The 17,501-nt window shown below is 42.0% G+C and overlaps 1 pseudogene; it reads right to left on the bottom strand.

The window, feature by feature from the left end:
* Window positions 1–15,821: 15,821 nt before the first annotated feature.
* Window positions 15,822–17,263, bottom strand: LOC119523086 (annotated as a pseudogene).
* Between the last annotated feature and the right edge of the window lie 238 nt (window positions 17,264–17,501).

Here is a 17,501-nt window from a genome sequence, read left to right as displayed (position 1 = left end):
ACCGATATTCTCACAAGCATTGGGGACTACCAATTTAGAAAGCCAAGCCCTCGATCTTCGGGCTTGCCCTTATGAAGCTAGTACTACAAAGGAGAGGCTAAGCCTACTTATAATTGTGCCTGAGTGACCCCCAGAGAACCTCTTTTGTTGCTCAGATGTGGCCTTCTCTCTAAGCCAACTCTGCAGGTAAACTCACTGCCCCCTACTCCCCAACATGGGACATGACTCCCAGGGGTGTAAATCTCCCTGGCATTGTGGGATATGACTCCCAGGGATGAACCTGGACTTGGCATCAAGGAATTGAGAAAGACTTCTTGACCAAAAGGGGGAAGAGAAATGAAACAAAATAAAGTTTCAGTGGCTGAGAGATTTCAATGTTGTTGAGAGGACATTCTTGAGGTTATTCTTATGTGTTATATAAATATCCCTTTTTAGTTTTTAGCATACTGGAATAGCTAGAAAGACATACCTGAAAAGAAAGCAAGTTAAGCCCATTCACATATATTTATATGACAGATTGTTCTTGGTTCTTCCATTCCAGTGTTATATTTTCTGGTTTTATATTGGTAGACATAATTTTTATATCATTGTCTTTGTTTTTTATCACAGTTCTTTTGATACTTAGCAAGGCTGCTATTTTTGTTTTATTGGTTATCTCTGTTATTATACCTTTAAATGATACTTTTAATGATCTCTTTCTTTAAAAGGTATACCTATGGTTCCCCCTAAAGAGAAATAATAAAACTGTTTTGCGTCTCCTTCCCCTCACATCCCTCTCCTCAATATTAAATTTTCTACTCTTCCTCTGCCACTTGGTAAAACATGTCTGCAAATGTATCATATGAGGGAGTAAAATATGATTAAAACTCACCAAATAATTAATAGACTAAAAATATATATTGAGTACCTTTTATATTCCAGGCAGGTGATGCTGGTGACAAATACAAATGAGCAGGGTCAGGTCCTTGTGCTCTGGAAACTCAAGGTAAATGATCAAGTGGATAATTGAGAATTGGATGAAAATGCCTGTTGATTATATTCTTCAGCAGGAATTCAACATTTCTTATTGCTTTACTGTCTCCACTTGAAGATTTCAACCCATTCTTAGAAAATAATCTGCCTGGTTAATTAAGAACCATACATAATGTACATAATGAACTTGATTAGGACATCTTCATAACAAGTGACTGCTGTCATAATTAGCCAGTGAATCACTGCTCAAATTTATCTGAGACAAAAAGCATATTCAATTCTTATTTTTTTCTGGACCAATCTTTTTTGGCCTATATTGGGCCAACCAGCTTGAAAAACAAGTGGATATCCAAGCACTTCTATAAGGCAATAGCTTATTTTTATAAAGGGGGGGTTGTTTTAGATTCTTTTGCTACATTTTATAACAAATTTGATGGATATTTATTTTAGTGAAAGTCATGTTAGCACACATTTTATAGATGTGAAATTCACTATAATGGCTGGGCTGGTTTGAAGCTGTTGTGCACCCCTAGAGAAGGTCATGTTCTTTTAATCCATTCCTGTGTGTGCAGAACTATTGTGGGTGGGACATTTTGGTTAGGTTATTTCAGTTGAGAAATGACCCACCCCATTCAAGGTGGGTCTTAATCCTTTTACTGGCATCCTCTATGAAGAGAATAAAAGACAGAGAAAAGCCAAGAGAGGTCAGAAAGAGAAACACCCAGAGAGAACTGAGAGAGAAAACCCCAGAGAAGCAAGCAAAGACACACAGAAGCTGAAAGAGCCACTGAAGCCAGATGCTGAAAACAACGAAACCCAGGAGAGGACCAGTAGACACAGGCCATGTGCCTTCCCATGTGACAGAGGTGTCCCAGATGCCAGCAGCCTGTCTTCAGAGAAGGTTATCTTCTTCTTGGTGCCTTAATTGGACATTTTGATGGCCTTAGAACTGTAAATTTGTAAACTAATAAATCCCCACTTTAAAAGCCAACCCATTTCTATTATATAGCCTTGCAGCAGCTTTAGCAAACTGAAACAGTGGCAAATAACCTAGACAGATGAATTTGGTGTGATTCTCCAGAACTGACTAACACAGTCCTGGGCAACCACTACTCCAAGTCTGTGGAGGCAATGAGGACGATACTCCAAGGACCACTATGCAGGGGTTGGAATGAGATCAGCAAGTGGAAGTCTTTGCAACCTGAAAAACCTTACACTTAAAGTGGGATGAGAGGTGTATTAGCTATCTATTGCTGTGTAACAAACACCCCCAAACAGCTGCTTCAAACAACAAACGTTTATTATCTCACAGTTTTTGAGGGTCAGGAATTCTGGAAAAGCTTAGCTGGGTGGTACTGTCTGGGGCTGCAGTCATCTGTCTCTCTTGGCCACCACAACTAGCCTCTCCTCATGCCCCATCCTCCACCTGGTTACATTTTTCTCTCTCCGCCCTGTGTCTTTTGTCCTCAAAATATTTAAAACTACTTGACATTTTATTGCACATTTATTTGTCTATTATCAGTCTCCCCCAGGGGAATGTGAACTCTACGAGTGAAAGTACTTTGTTTCCTGCCGTATCCATAGCTCCTGAAGAGTGGGCACTCAATAAGTACATGTTTAATGAATGTTGAATGAAATAGACATATTTTCTATAAAGGAAAAGGGGAATAAACAAACAAACAACAACAACAAACTTTCCAGATGCTTATTTAATCAGGGCTGAGAACCACTGTTCTAAGAGATAGCTAACAGATAATAAATAGATGTACAAATAATATATAAATATTCTGAATTCTAATTTCCACTGCCAGAGAGTTTCATTCATCTGGTTGTTTTTACAGGAAGTTCTGTTTCATCTAATGAAATGAAAAAATGATATTTCAGCATGGCTAAATCTTTAAATAAAAAGGCAAAATTATTGCTTTATTTAACTCTTCAATGGAGCAAATAATTATGATGGGGAGGAATAAGAAAGGCAATTAAACAATTTCTCATTGATATGGGATGGGGAAATAAGATGAACAATTTCAAAGAGGGACCTAGTCTTGAACTTATTATGACCAGTTTTCTTTTTTAAAAATATTTTTCCATAATAAAAATAACTCATGGCCATTAAAAGAATTTTGGAAAATGCTAACTTAATAACTGAAAAATATAAAAATACTTCAATTAATATTGCAATGTTTATCATGCCATATTTTTCCCTAAGAATAGTTTTGGTTTTAGTTTCTATGATATTACAAAGGGGCACAAGAGGATTAGAGGTGAAATCTTTCCCCCAAATTTTAAAATCTGTACCAGCAATTAAGCTATGGTCTCTCATAGATGTCAGTACCAGGTCTTCAGTATGACACTATTTCCTGGGGCACCAGCCAGCCACCAGGTTGATCACTTTGGACTCCTTCCATCATAGAGGGGCAGTGGTTTGTTCTCATTTGGGCCAGATGTGTATTCTGGGGATGGGTTTGCATTTCCTGGCTGCAGTGCTTTGCTAGCTCAATGGTCAGTGGACTAAGGAATGCCTCATTTCCATGAAGGTATCAATGGCCAGGGAATTCATTTCACAGTAAAAAGAAGTCCAGCAATGGGCTCATACCCCTGGAATACACTGGTAAGACCCCATCACCCAGAAGCAGTGACCTGATAGAAAAGTGAAATGACTCACTGAAGGCTAAGTTATGGCACCAATCAGAGACAAAACCCTAAAAGATTGGGATGATATCTTAGTAGTCTAGGGTTTGAGTCATCAATGATTCCATCATATTCTTTCTCTCATAGGCAGAATACATGGGTCCAAGTTCAGGAATCAAGCGGTGGACCCCAAATATCCCACTCATAGACTTTTTGGTTTTTGATCCTGCAGCTCTGGACTCTGCAGATTTGGTTTCTAAGAAAGGATGATTCAGCAGGGGACATGGCAATGGATCCATTTAATTGAAAGCTAAGTCTGTCACCTGGACAGTTTGGGCTCCTCACGCCAACTTTGAGCAAAGAAGGGGATTACTATACTGGCTAGGTAATTCTTCCTGATTACAAAGGGGAAATTACACAACCGGGGCAAGGAGAACTACGTATGGAACCCCCAAAATTCTCTAGGGTACCTTTTAATACTTAAATGTCAGATAATAAAAGTTCATGAAAAAATACAGATAATAAAAAATCAAGATCACTGAGCATTCAGATTCTTCAAGAATAAGTTTTGAGTCACCCCAACAGGTAAAGAATCCCCACCAGCTGAAGTGCTGGCTGAAGGCACAGGGAACGTGGAATGAATAGTGAAAGAAGGAAGTTATTAAAAAATCAACTATGAACTTGTGACCAATTACCTATATAGGGACTTAGCAGTCATGCATATTTTTTCCTGTTTCTTATGCATGTATATATGTAGTGTTGAGGTGGCAGAATTCTAAGATGGCTCCCCAAGATTCTTGGCCCCTGGTGTACACACACCTTCTCCCAAACTTTAATCTAAGTACTTCTACAAAGAGATTTTGTGAACGTAATTAAGGTCCCAAATCAGTTGATCTTTATCTGGGAGGGCCTGGCCTGATCACCTGAGCCTTTAAAAGCAAAGCTTTTTCTCCAGGTGATCACATAAGAGGAAGTCAGAGATTCAAAGCATGAGAAGGATTCAACATGCCCTTCCTGTCTTGAAGCTGAAGGGGTCACATGGTAGGAAATGCGGGCAGCCTCTAGGAGCTGAGAGCAGTTCCTGGCTGAGAGCCACAAAGAAAAGGGAACCTCGGTCCTACAATTGCAAGGAACAGAATTCTGCCAACAACAGGCTTGAGTTTGGAAGCAGATTTTCCCCCCTAGAGCCTCCAGATCAGAACTCAGTCCAGCTGAAACTTTGTCTTCAGCCTTGTGATACCTTGAGCAGAGAACCCAGCTACGCTTAGCTGGGATTTTGACATACAGATCTGTGAGCTAATTAACGGGCATTGGTTTAAACCATGGAATCTGTGCTAATTTGTTACATGGAAATAGGAAACTAACCCAATTATTAACTTATTTATTTCCCTGCCTTTCTCCTTTCCTCTATTATTTTATATAAGGATTGTAGTTGATGGTTAACTTTACAATTGTGACTGAAATAGAGGTGTAATGACCATCACCTAGAGATGGAAAGCGTGACTGTTGTCCAGAGATGGATATAGTAATTCATGAGGTATCTCCCCTTTTATGGGGAGATGGTAAGGCACAAAGGTGTTGTTATTGTTGTATGGAAGTCCAAATGTGTAAGGAAGAGTGTGGCTGGATGCAGAGTAGCCAAAAGGGTAGAGAAGGTTGGTTATTAAGCTATTGGAGCATTAGTCTCCACATCTCTTGCTGTCTTATCTTCCTCCAATGCTCCATATTAGCAGAACCTGCCAGGAAGCCAGCTGACAAAAGAGTAATGTACTTTTCAGGGTACCAGCATCCCGGGGAATAGTAGAGAAGGATGTTGAGAGACAATTGCTTGTTTTTCTTGTCAGCATCGCCCTAGCAACACCCTCCCCCCTGGCAGCACCAGTTGGTTCCCATCTCCAGTTTCTTTTGGCACTTCAAGAACAGACCTCATCATACCCTCTCCGAGGTCATGTTTGAACCTCAGAGGTCTAAGCCCTCGTTCCTTAGGGACCCTCTTCTGAGCTCTAAGTTCCAGCAACCCAAGGTCTTCCCTTTGTTCCCCTATTATTTCCATGTTCTCTCAATGTTTCTTTTTTTGCTTTTTAGCACTCTGGCACTTGTAACCTATGCCATAAATTATATTATTTCTGTTGAAATTGCTGGTGTGGTTTTTGTTTCCCTGACCAGACCTTGAATGAGGTAATCTTACAGAATTCTATTGCAAGGGCTTAGCTCAGGACCTAAAGGACAGCTTCACACACTATATATATTTTATAGATGTTGGCTGAACCAAAGAATGAATTACCAAATGAATGCAAGTGCATTTTTTTTTCCAGGAATTATCATGATTGAGTACAGACAACAATGTGCTGAGAAGAACAAAATACCATTTCTGCCTTAAAAGCCAAAGGTGGAAAGTTTTATAATGGTGGCCCAAAGGGCTATGGGATGAAGGAAGTGATATTGATCCTGTTACAGTGGGTGGGAGGCCATAGATAAACCTTGCAAAACTTTATGAAGGAAGTGAACACTGAAGAAGGGGTAAGTTCTTGTACAGATGGATGGGTAAAGGGAATTTCAGGTGGAAGGAATTGATTGAACAAATCCAAGAGGCTGGAAATGGAAGTAGGTGCTCAAGCAATGGTCAGTTGTGTAATAGGCTTTAAGAAGGCCAGTATAGTATAGTGCAAGAAGAACCATAGTGGGCCATTAAGTTGAAAATATAGAACCATAATGGAGTTAGATGTGGCTTTGCAGGCCCTCGGGTAAATTGTGAAAGACATCACATCTATAGCCTCCATGAGGATCGTGTCTATGTCATTCATCGCTAAGCCCTAACTTATCATAGGTGTATCTATATTGCACAGGATAGGCATAATTAGCACAGCACCTGCCATGTAATAGGAACCCAATAAAATATAATTGAACTAATACCCACTGGAATTAGCAACAAAGAAGTCATTGTCCTTGATGAAATATTTCATGAACTATTGGAAGAGGAAGCCTCATCATTGTAAAGGCTGGAGGAATTGATAGCTTGGATGAGTTTACAACTAATTTATTACAATTAATTTAATTACTGATTCTAGTAATTAAATACATTTAGAAGCTGCAATTCAAAACTTTAATGTTTAACCTTGCTTAGCTACTGAAGTGTGTGTTCCACCAAAATAGGAGAACAAACCAAGAGGGGAGAGGAAATGCATTCCAGTCCACAGATCCCAACTCGGGAGAAAAGCAAAGGGAACTCCTAGGACCGGGGAGAGGAAGATTCCAGGAAAGCAGCCAGTCCACATGGAACACCATTGAAGGTTTCCATGAGGGTTGTCTCCAAGAGAAAAACTGGATCTGATAGATTGCCTTCTGTGATTGAGCTTGTGGAAAATCATTCTGAGAAGTTATTTGAAGGTGAGGGAAAAGAGAGCAAGAAGTAATACTTAAGAGAAAGTCAAGCAAAGGAAAAAACGAAGGCAATTTTTAACTTTAGGTAAAACAGAAGTAAGAAAGTAATTATAACTATGGTTTAATTTTAATTTAGTATACCACAATGATCAGCTATGAATTATATCTGCATAGGCATAATAATATAAATGTTGACTATTGATTTAACCAAAAACTGTACTGTAACGATATTGGGAGATGGGAGGGGGAGGGCAGAGGCAATGGAGGTATAAAAGAGCTAAACGTTGGTCCACCATTATAGGAAGTAATTAAATAATATCTAAAAAATGGTAAACCAGAATACCATACAGATATTATTGAGAAAAGTAAAAATATATATACGTGTCAGAAGAAATAGCTAAAAGAGTCTAAGGTGGCTGCCTCTGGGATGGAGAACAAAGGAGAATGGGGATGGGTAGGGAAGGACAGAGGACCATTATTTTATTGTTATGGCCTTTTCAATACTATGTGGCTTTTTAAAAAACTATGTGCTTACACTAATGTTTGTAGCAGCTTCATTCATAATTGCCAAAAATTGGAAGCAACCATGATATCCTTCAGTAAGTGAAAGGGTAAACAAACTGTGGTACATCCATACAATGGAATATTATTCAGCAATAAAAAGAAATGAGCTCTCAAGCAATGAAAGGACACGGAGGGACCTTAAATGCATATTGCTAAGTGAAAAAAGCCAGGGTGAAAAGGCTACATGCTGTATGATTCCAACTATATGGCATTCTGGGAAAAGCAAAACTAAAGAGACAGTATAAAAAGATCAGTGGTTGCCAGGAGTTCAGGGGGAGACAGGAAGGGGTAAATAGGTGGAGCACATGACATTTTTAGGGCAGTGAAACTATTCTGTATGATACCATAATGGCAGAGACATGACATTGTGCACTTGTCAAAACCTATAAAATTCTGCAACACAAACAGTGAACCCTAAACTATGGACTTCAGTTAATGTATCAATATTGGTTACAATTGCAACAAATGCATCACACTAATGTAAGATATTGATCATAGGGGAAGCTGGGTGTGGAAGGGAGAGAGGGTATGTAGGAACTCTATTTTCTGCTAAATTTTCTGTAAACTTTAAACTGCTCTAAAAATAGTCTATTAATTTAAAAAAACCTATGTGCTTGTATGACTGATAAAAATCAATGGTATTGCTTGGTGGGTGTAGAGCGTTTGTAAAAATAATTTTAAAATTAATGTTAAGTGAAAATGTCTGGAAGTAAACTCAAAGGGTTAACAATCAGTACCTCTAAGAAGTGGGCTTGGCAAAGAAGGAGCTTCTACTTCTCTCCTTAAATCTCTGTGCTATTTGAATTTTTTACAGTGAACGTGCATAACTTTTGTAATTATATTACTAGTAATGACTATACTAATAACAATGTGACTAGCAATAGCTTTTGGAAATAGGCACTCAGGAAAAGGGAGGAATGACTTCTCTGAGCTCAAGGCAAATTTGGAGAGCAGGGAGGTTGAAATTCTCAGTATGGGGTTGCGCTAGAATTGCCACCACTCGCTGTCTCATTGTTGCCAAGGTACCAGGTTGAAATTTCTTCTCATCTGAAGACAGCAACTGTCCTGGGAGAGCATTTCTGTACACTGAAATGGTCATCTGGCAGGAAAAGGGGCAGAAAGCACTCGAATCCCAGGTCACTCATCAGCCAGGTGATGTGGGCGATGGTCCACTCTCATTTTCCCTTGTTTGTTGTCATCATTACCTAGAATTTGTTAAGACCCCCAGTGGGCTGGATGACGTTCAACACCAAATGCAATGGCCTGCATTCATTTCTGAAATCACGTCAGTATGCCAACTCCCTTATTCGGCAGACAGAATATGGAATTCTCTTGTGGACACTATACATAGGCAATAGACACTAAGGAAATTTATCACCTACTTGGGGGAAAAAGAATGTGATCTCTCTGTCTCATTCACGTGCATGCGTGCACACACACACAAACACACACTTAGGAATCATCCACTTTCCTGCCTAAATCCCCATGGAATGACTCTTATCTTGGAAGCAGCATCAACCTTTCAAGGATGCACTCAGTGGTGTTATTTGAGGGGATCTAGAAAGACTTCTTCCTCTTCCCCATTCAAAATCAGTTCCTTCCCCCCACCCCCACACACAAACACAAAAGTGCGCAAACCTCCACTCTGATGATGCCTTTCTTAGCATAAATGCTGCAATTTCCAGGAACAGTCTTTAAAATGAAAATGAAGCACCCTGGTAAGTGGCAGGAGAGTAGGTATTAATCATGCCGTTTTCCTCAAGTGCCTGCTACATTAAAGTGCTGTGAGTTACCCAAGTGTTCGGCTTAGTCCTGGGCCCTCTTTTTTCCTCTACCCACACTGTTACCCTGCAGGAACTTGGAAGAGAGCAGTCCTGCAGTAATACATTTTGCCTTAATTGTCCTATAATTGTATTTAAAACCATGGTTCTGGAAGGGCTTAGGCCAGTGCCCCCACCACCAGGGGATATTTGGCTGTGTCCAGAGACATTTTTGGTTGTCACAACTGGGGTTGGTACTGCCATCTAGTGGGTAGAGGCCAGGGATACTGCTCAACATCCTACAGTGCACAGGACAGCCTCCACAACAAGAATTATCTGGCCCCAAAAGTCAATAGTGCCGAATTTGAGAAACCCCAAACTCAGGCACATCTATTGCATCAGTTACTGTTGGTGTTTTCTGACATGTAACTGAAACCCCCAAAAGGGTGGTTTAGCCACCAAAGGCATTTATGTTATTTTCTAGTAACAAGAAGTCCAGAGGTAGCCAGTCTGGGACTGATGTAACTCTAAAGGGAGTCATCAAATATCCAGACATCTTATAGCTTTTTCTCTCCATCTGTAATTTTTGACTTTTTTCCTCATTGACACAGAGTGGTTGCTGAACCTCTGGCCATCACATACAAGACAAAGAAGGAAAAACAGTAGCTTTCCCGTAATCCCTACCTGGTTGTATTCTGTTGTTTTTGTTTTTCCTCATTAGACAGAATATAGTCTCATAACCACCCTTAACAGCAAGGGGGTCTGTGAAGGCTGGAATGTTACTAGGTATATTGCCCCCTTAAAAAATATTAAGGTTCTATTTATAAGGGCAAAGGTGAGCATGCATATTGGGTAGACAACTCGTAATGCCTGCTTCACCAATATACCTCAAAATGAATTTTAGAAGGCTAAGGAGGGTCCGTTTCTTTAATTGGAAGAATCAATAAAGATATCATTACATAAAATTTAGGGGTTTGTGTTCATTAAAAAATGATAATATGAACTGAATTAGCTATATAATAGAGTACTACAGAAGGGCTGAGAAGCTGAATTTCAAGTATATTAGTATATTAGTCAGGTTAGACTATGTTGTGCTGTGGTAATAAGTGACCCCCAAATCACAGTGGCTTATGTCAGTGAAGCTTAGCACTCACTCACGCTACATGTCCATGGTATGTCCATCTGTGGCTCTGTCCCATGCTGTCTTCACTGTGGAACCCAGACGGATGGAGAAGTCTCCACTTGGACGTGGCCATTGAGAGCAAAAAGAAAAGTCCTGGGGGACCATAAGCTTACTTTTAAAGTTTCTGTTTGGAAGTGACTCGTGCAATTTCCACCCATCTTTTGTTGGCCAAAGCAAGCCTTATAACCTCTCTGAAGTTCACTAGCGTAGGGATGTATAAATCCTCCCACTGGGAGGGGTCCTGGAGGGAGGGAGCCCAGATACAATCGACCACAGTTAGATTTTCTCCTTGGTGTATAAGACTTCATAATGAATTGCATTCATTCTGCTTCACAGTCCCCTCCTCCCACTAATGAAAATATTGGCTATATGAATGTAGCAGTTATTTAAAAATCACATTCAGGAAAAAAAAGAAAACCACAATGTACTACTTTAATCATTCATCCAACTGATATTTATCGATTTCCTTTCATGTGCCAGGCACTTTGTTAGTTACAAGGAATTATTTGGCTACAGGAAGACTCAGCTCAATAAACTATCAATTAGAATGGTCTGAATAAGACTAGGTGGGAAGAGACATCTAAGTCAGAGTGGATGAGTCAGGGAAGTATTCCCCATGATGTGACATTTAAACAGATTATTGAAGTATGACTAAAGGTTAGCTAGGGGGAAAAGGAGGAAAATGGCAAGTGATACTTAATGAACAACATCAAAAGTTTGTGACTGGGAACAAAGACCAGTCCTACCAGCTCTCATCGTTCCTGCTCAACATTGTACGGTGCTGTGCCGGTTTGAATGTATTGTGTCCCCCAAATGCCATTATCTTTGTGGTCTTGTGGGGCAGACATTTTGGTGCTGGTTAGATTTGCCTGGAATGTGCCCCACCCAGCTATGGGTGATGACTCTGATGAGATATTCCCATGGAGGCATGGCCCCACCCATTCAGGGTGGGCTTTGATCAATGGAGCCATATAAATGAGCTGACTCAAAGAGAAGGAACTCAGTGCAGCTGGGAGTGACGTTTTGAAGAGGAGCAAGCTTGCTAGAGAGGAACGTCCTGGGAGAAAGCCGTTTTGAGGCTGGAGCTTTGGAGCAGATGCCAGCTGCCTTCCCAGCTAACAGAGGTTTTCCAGACGCCATTGGCCATCCTCCAGTGAAGGTACCCGATTGCTGATGTGTTACCTTGGACACTTTGTGGCCTTGAGACTGTAACTGTGTAGCGAAATAAACCCCCGTTTTATAAAAGCCTATCCATCTCTGGTGTTTTGCATTCTGCAGCATTAGCAAACTAGAACAGATTTTGGTACCAGGAGTGGGGTGCTTTTGCTGCTGAGTTTGCAAATACCAAACATGTTGGAACGGCTTTTCAAATGGATAAGGAGAAGATTCTGGAAGAATTGTGAGGAGCTTGATAGAAAAGGCCAAAACTGCTTTAAAGAGACTGTTTGTGGAAATATGGAGTCTAAAGATACTTCTGATGAGGACTTGAGCAGAAATGATGAATGTGTTGTTGCAAACTGGAAGAAAGGCGATCCTTGTTTTAAAGTGGCAGAGAATTTGGCAAAATTGAGTCCTGGTGTCAGATGGAAGGAAGAATTTGAAAGCAACAACCTGGAATACTTAGCTGAGGAGATCTCCAGACTACATGTGGAGGAGGTACCCTGGCTTCTCCTTGCAGCTTATAGTAAAATGCGAGTGGAGAGAGAGAAACTTAGAACTGAACTCTTGGGTTCAAAGAAACCAGAAGCTGATGGCTTGGAAAATTACGAGCTTCCAGGGGGTGGAATCCCAGAAGCTACAGCCCAACATGAGGATGGAACCAAGCACGGAACCCAGCCACCATTTCAGTACAAGCCAAGATTGGAGATGGAATTATCCAGAAAGGATTTGTGGAAAGTCCTATTGTCTAATGGCTTTGACCCCTATGTGCTTCATGCAAAGCCAACAGAATTTTTGCGAGATCTTTATAGACAGAGCCATTGCCGGTTTGGACTGGAGGAGACAGACAAGGAAAAAATTAAAGGAAAAATTTCTTCAAAGACAGAGCCATGGAGGTTGAGGTCTGGAGTCAGGAGGTCTCGGGCTGGGAGAGCGGAGCAGCCCACACGCATGGAAAGGGTGAGTTTGCCCTGGAGGTCGAGGGTGGGCTTTCCGCCTCGATGCTCTGGAAGAGTTTTGCCATCTGAGGTCCCAAAGAGGGTGGAGCACATTCTCAGGGAATTGGGGAGAGCCTGGCTGCCACCCCACTGTTCTGAAGGGATTGAGCATGTGCCCCGGAGATGGAAGGGAATCCGGGAGCTGCCCCGATGTTTGAGGAGGGTGGGGCCGAGAAGGTGGTCTCCCCAATGTGTGGAAATGTTGGAGCACTCACCCAAGCATTTGGAGAGAAAAGGGCTGCCACAAAGGCACTTAGGAAGCGTTAGACTCCCGCTCTCTCAAGCCCCAAGGATGCAACATTGTTCTGTAAATGACTCTCAGACTTTGAAATCTAATGGAGTTTGTCCTGCGGGTTTTAGGAACTGTTTTGCTCCTGTTAACCCTGTTTTCCTTACTGTTTCTCCTTATGGCAATGGAAATGTTTATCCTATGAATGTCTCTCCTTTGCATATTAGGAGCACATAACTTGTTCTAAGTTCACAGATCCACAGCTAAAGAAAAATTAAGTTTTTGTGACATTGTGATGGAATGAATGTATTTTGTATTTGGAAAGATAATGTCATTTTGGGGTCCAGGGGGTGGAATGTGCCGGTTTGAATGTATTGTGTCCCCCAAATGCCATTATCTTTGTGGTCTTGTGGGGCAGACATTTTGGTGCTGGTTAGATTTGCTTGGAATGTGCCCCACCCAGCTGTGGGTGATGACTCTGATGAGATATTCCCATGGAGGCATGGCCCCACCCATTCAGGGTGGGCTTTGATCAATAGAGCCATATAAATGAGCTGACTCAAAGAGAAGGAACTCAGTGCAGCTGGGAGTGACGTTTTGAAGAGGAGCAAGCTTGCTAGAGAGGAACGTCCTGGGAGAAAGCCGTTTTGAGGCTGGAGCTTTGGAGCAGATGCCAGCTGCCTTCCTAGCTAGCAGAGGTTTTCCGGACGCCATTGGCCATCCTCCAGTGAAGGTACCCGATTGCTGATGTGTTACCTTGGACACTTTGTGGCCTTGAGACTGTAACTGTGTAGCGAAATAAACCCCCGTTTTATAAAAGCCTATCCATCTCTGGTGTTTTGCATTCTGCAGCATTAGCAAACTAGAACAGGTGCAGTAAGGCAAAATAAAGCAATAAAAGGTACAAGGATTTGAACAGGAGAAACAAAACTGTTTTGTAGATGATAAGATCATTTGTAAATGGTATCATTTAGTTTATAGATGATCCTACAGAATCTACAAAGAAATTATTAGAATTTGTAAGTGAATTTAGCAATAGTTCTGTATGCCAAAGCAGCATGTAAGTTAAATTTTTACAGACCCAACGACAACTCTTAGTAAATAAAATGGCTTTTAAATGATGCCATTTACAAAAGTGTAAAAACATCAAGTTCCTGGAAGTAAATCTAACCACTGATGTTCAAGACCTCTAACCCTCACAACAGCCCAATAGGTAGGTAGGTAGGTAGGTACTATTGTTATCCCCATTTTACTGGGGCAAAGAAACGGTGTGACTGTCCGAGGTCACACAGCTAGTAATTGGTGGAGCTGGGATTTTTTTCTATTCCAGACAGCCTGGCTCCAGAGGCTGCGTTCTTAAACATTTTGTTATGCTGTAATGGTTGGGAATTTGGTTTTATGATCTGACCATTTGGTGATCTCTGTGAATGGATTAATGGCTGGTACAGAATGTGTTGACAAGGGATGCCAGAGAACCTGGGTTGTTAGTCTTTTGCTTGTTTGTCCATTTGCCTATTTTGAGCTCAAATCAACTGAGTTTCACGCCAACCAAGGAGAACAGCTCTTTGATATTTGGACCAGGGAGATTTTGTCTTTTTGTGTTTACTCTTGTCCCATGACTGCAATTTTAGAAGCTATAAGCTCTCTATGTGCCTGTGTGTCTATGTGTCTGGAATTCAGAAAGGTCTTTACCTCTTATTGTGTGATCATGTAATGTTTTCCTATCTATGGAAGATATTGACCAAGTAGATTATAAAGTCTTTCAAATTAAAGGAGCTGTGTTCTGAGCTCCCTTGGCTCTCAATCTGTATTGGCCTATAGATATAAATAAGCACATACAGAAATTGAATATTCCCCAAATTCCAGAAAATAAGGAAAATGAACTTCTAATACTTTAAACATGCTAAAAATAATTCGTAGAAAAATGAAGTCAGAAATATTTTAAGAATCCAAGTTCACATAATTTCGGCAAATGAGACTGGTTAAATAATTTTTGTTTAATAAAAAATACTCTGTCTCCTCTGATTTATCAGCATTAGGTACATTTAAATTCTATTTGGAGATACTTCTCTTAAATGTAGACAGATCAAATAAGCTAATGTTGCTCCTAATGTTTAAGATTATGACAAATGTAAATTGTGTTTAACTAAATTGAACTTTTAATCTCAGCAGCAATTATGTTTTGTAGTATGTCGGTTTAAAGATAATTTCTAAGGTTAGGTAACTTAAAACTTTGTATCGATACTAAATTGAGTTAATGAATCATAATTGGATAGCAAGTCATATAATTACCAAGCAAAATTTCAAGTTTATATAGTTTTGCTCTTATTTTTAATGTGCCACAGGGAGGCTGTGACTTTGGGTCATGTCACTGAATGTGTTCATTTGTGCCACTTGGAGGAGGTATCAAAGGGCAGCATGCCACTGTAGAAAGTTGTATTACAAGCTTTGCTTGTCTGCTTGTCTGCTAAAATGCTTGTGCAGGACAGAATGCTTTCAATTATTCACCAAAGAAAAAGAGTACTTTTTGTTCCAACACAGTAGTATTCCATTTTTTCTTCTTTTTGACCTCTGAACCCCTTAACACTCTTGGGGCTTATTGAGAATCCCCGAGTACTTTTGTACATGTGGATAAACAATCAATATTTACTGCATTAGAAATGAAAACTGAAAAACCTTTAAAACACTTATTTAATGAGTCATTTAAAGATAACAATGATGAAAGCATTGCTTTTTTTTTTTTTTTTTTTTTTTTTTTTTGTCGGTTGGCAGAGCCAACTGAGGCTTTATTTTGGAAAAGACAAAACTGGCTTCTAGTTGGGGACATGGGCAAGAAGGGGTACCCCAGGTCTTCTGTTCCCTACGCCCCCCCTGCACAGCAACTTGTCCCCAGGCTCTGGGGCCGCACGGCAGGCGGGTGGCCTGGGAGGGGCTGCAGTGGCAGTTCACTTGGGCAGGACATTGGACGACTCGGACACCAGCTTCCCCTCGCAGGTCTCAATCTTCTTCACAACCACAGCCTTGGTGGAGCTAGTGCGGCTCCCATCAGAGCTGAGGGAGTAGTTGTGGCTGGTGCCTGAGAGGCCCCCAAAGACGGGGCTCAGTGGACCTGAGTAGTAGCCACTGGAAGTCTTCGTATGAATACTCATGTTCTGCATCCCAGATTCCAGCCGGCCCCTTGCCCTCCAGCAGCTTGTAGTAGGTGGTGATCTCGATGTCCAGGGCCAGCTTGACATTCATAAGCTCCTGGTACTCGCGCAGCTGCCACACCATGTCCTGCTTGGCCTGGTGCAGGGCGGCCTCCAGCTGGGCCAACTTGGCATTAGCGTCCTTAATGGCCAGTTCCCCACGCTGCATGGCATCAGCAATGGCGGCCTCCAGGGAAGCCCTCTGGCCCTTCAGGCCCTCGATCACAGCCTGGAGCCAGCTCATGGTCCGGTTCATCTTGGAGATCTCCGTCTTCGTGCAGTGGAGGTCATCCCCGTGCTTCCCAGCCAGCATTTGCAGCTCTTCATACTTGATCTGGTACATGCTCTCAGCCTCGGCCAGGCTGCAGTTGGCGATCTCCTCGTACTGGGCCTTGACCTTGGCGATGATGCCATCCAGGTCCAGGGAGCGGCTGTTGTCCATGGAGAGGACCACGGATGTGTCAGAGATCTGGGCCTGCAGCTCACGGATCTCCTCTTCACACAGCTGCCTCAGTAAGTTAATCTGATCGGTCAGCCCTTCCAGGTGGGACTCCAGCTCTACTTTGTTCATGTAAGCTTCATCCACATCCTTCTTGATGAGGACAAATTGATTCTCCATCTCTGTTCCCTTGTTGATCTCATCCTCGTACTTATTCTTGAAGTCTTCCACCAGCCCCTGCATGTTGCCAAACTCCGCCTCCAGCTTCAGCTTCTCCTGGCTCAGTGCCTCCTGCTGCCGCCAAAGGTCGTTGATGTAGCTCTCGAACAAGTTGCCCATTTTGCTCCCAGCAGTCTTCTGCTGCTGCAGCAGGCTCCACTTGGTCTCCAGCATCTCGTTCTGCTGCTCCAGGAACTGCACCTTGTGGATGAAGGAACCAAACTTGTTGTTGAGGGTCTTGATCTGCTCCTTCTCCTGCATCCACATGGCCTGCATATTGGGGTCCACCTCCAGCTTAAGGGGGCTCAGCAGGCTCTGGTTCAATGTGACGGCTGTGATGCCCCCTGCACTCCCTGCCCCTCCATAGCCCCCCCCCATCAGACCCATGCTGGCACCCAGGTTGCCCCTGAAGCTGCTGCCATCACTACCCACCTGAGCTGACGCGGATGCTGGGCCCGCTTGTGTAAAAGCGGCTGCTGAAGGTCCGGGGCCCGGAGGAGGACACCTTGTAGGATTTCTGGGTGACCCTGATGGACATGGTGGAGGCTGAAGAAGTGGGCAAGTGGGCCAAACCAGAGATTGGAGAAGGAGCCGAGGACCGCTGCTTCTGGGTTCTGCATGTTAATAACATCTCAATATGATGATGAAATTAGTGCCAACCTTGCAGACTCCTGAGATCTGTCCTAAGGTAAAGCGTCAGTTTGTTCCAGAAGATGAAGGAGATAATGAAAAACTTGGAAAGTGAATTTTATTTGTCTTGGAAAAGAAGTTATGAAATG

The sequence above is a fragment of the Choloepus didactylus genome, chromosome X (genome assembly GCF_015220235.1).
Source record: "Choloepus didactylus isolate mChoDid1 chromosome X, mChoDid1.pri, whole genome shotgun sequence".
Taxonomy (NCBI): Eukaryota; Metazoa; Chordata; class Mammalia; order Pilosa; family Megalonychidae; genus Choloepus; species Choloepus didactylus.
The sequence above is the reverse complement of the archived record's forward strand: the minus strand, read 5'-3'. Positions and strand labels throughout refer to the sequence as shown.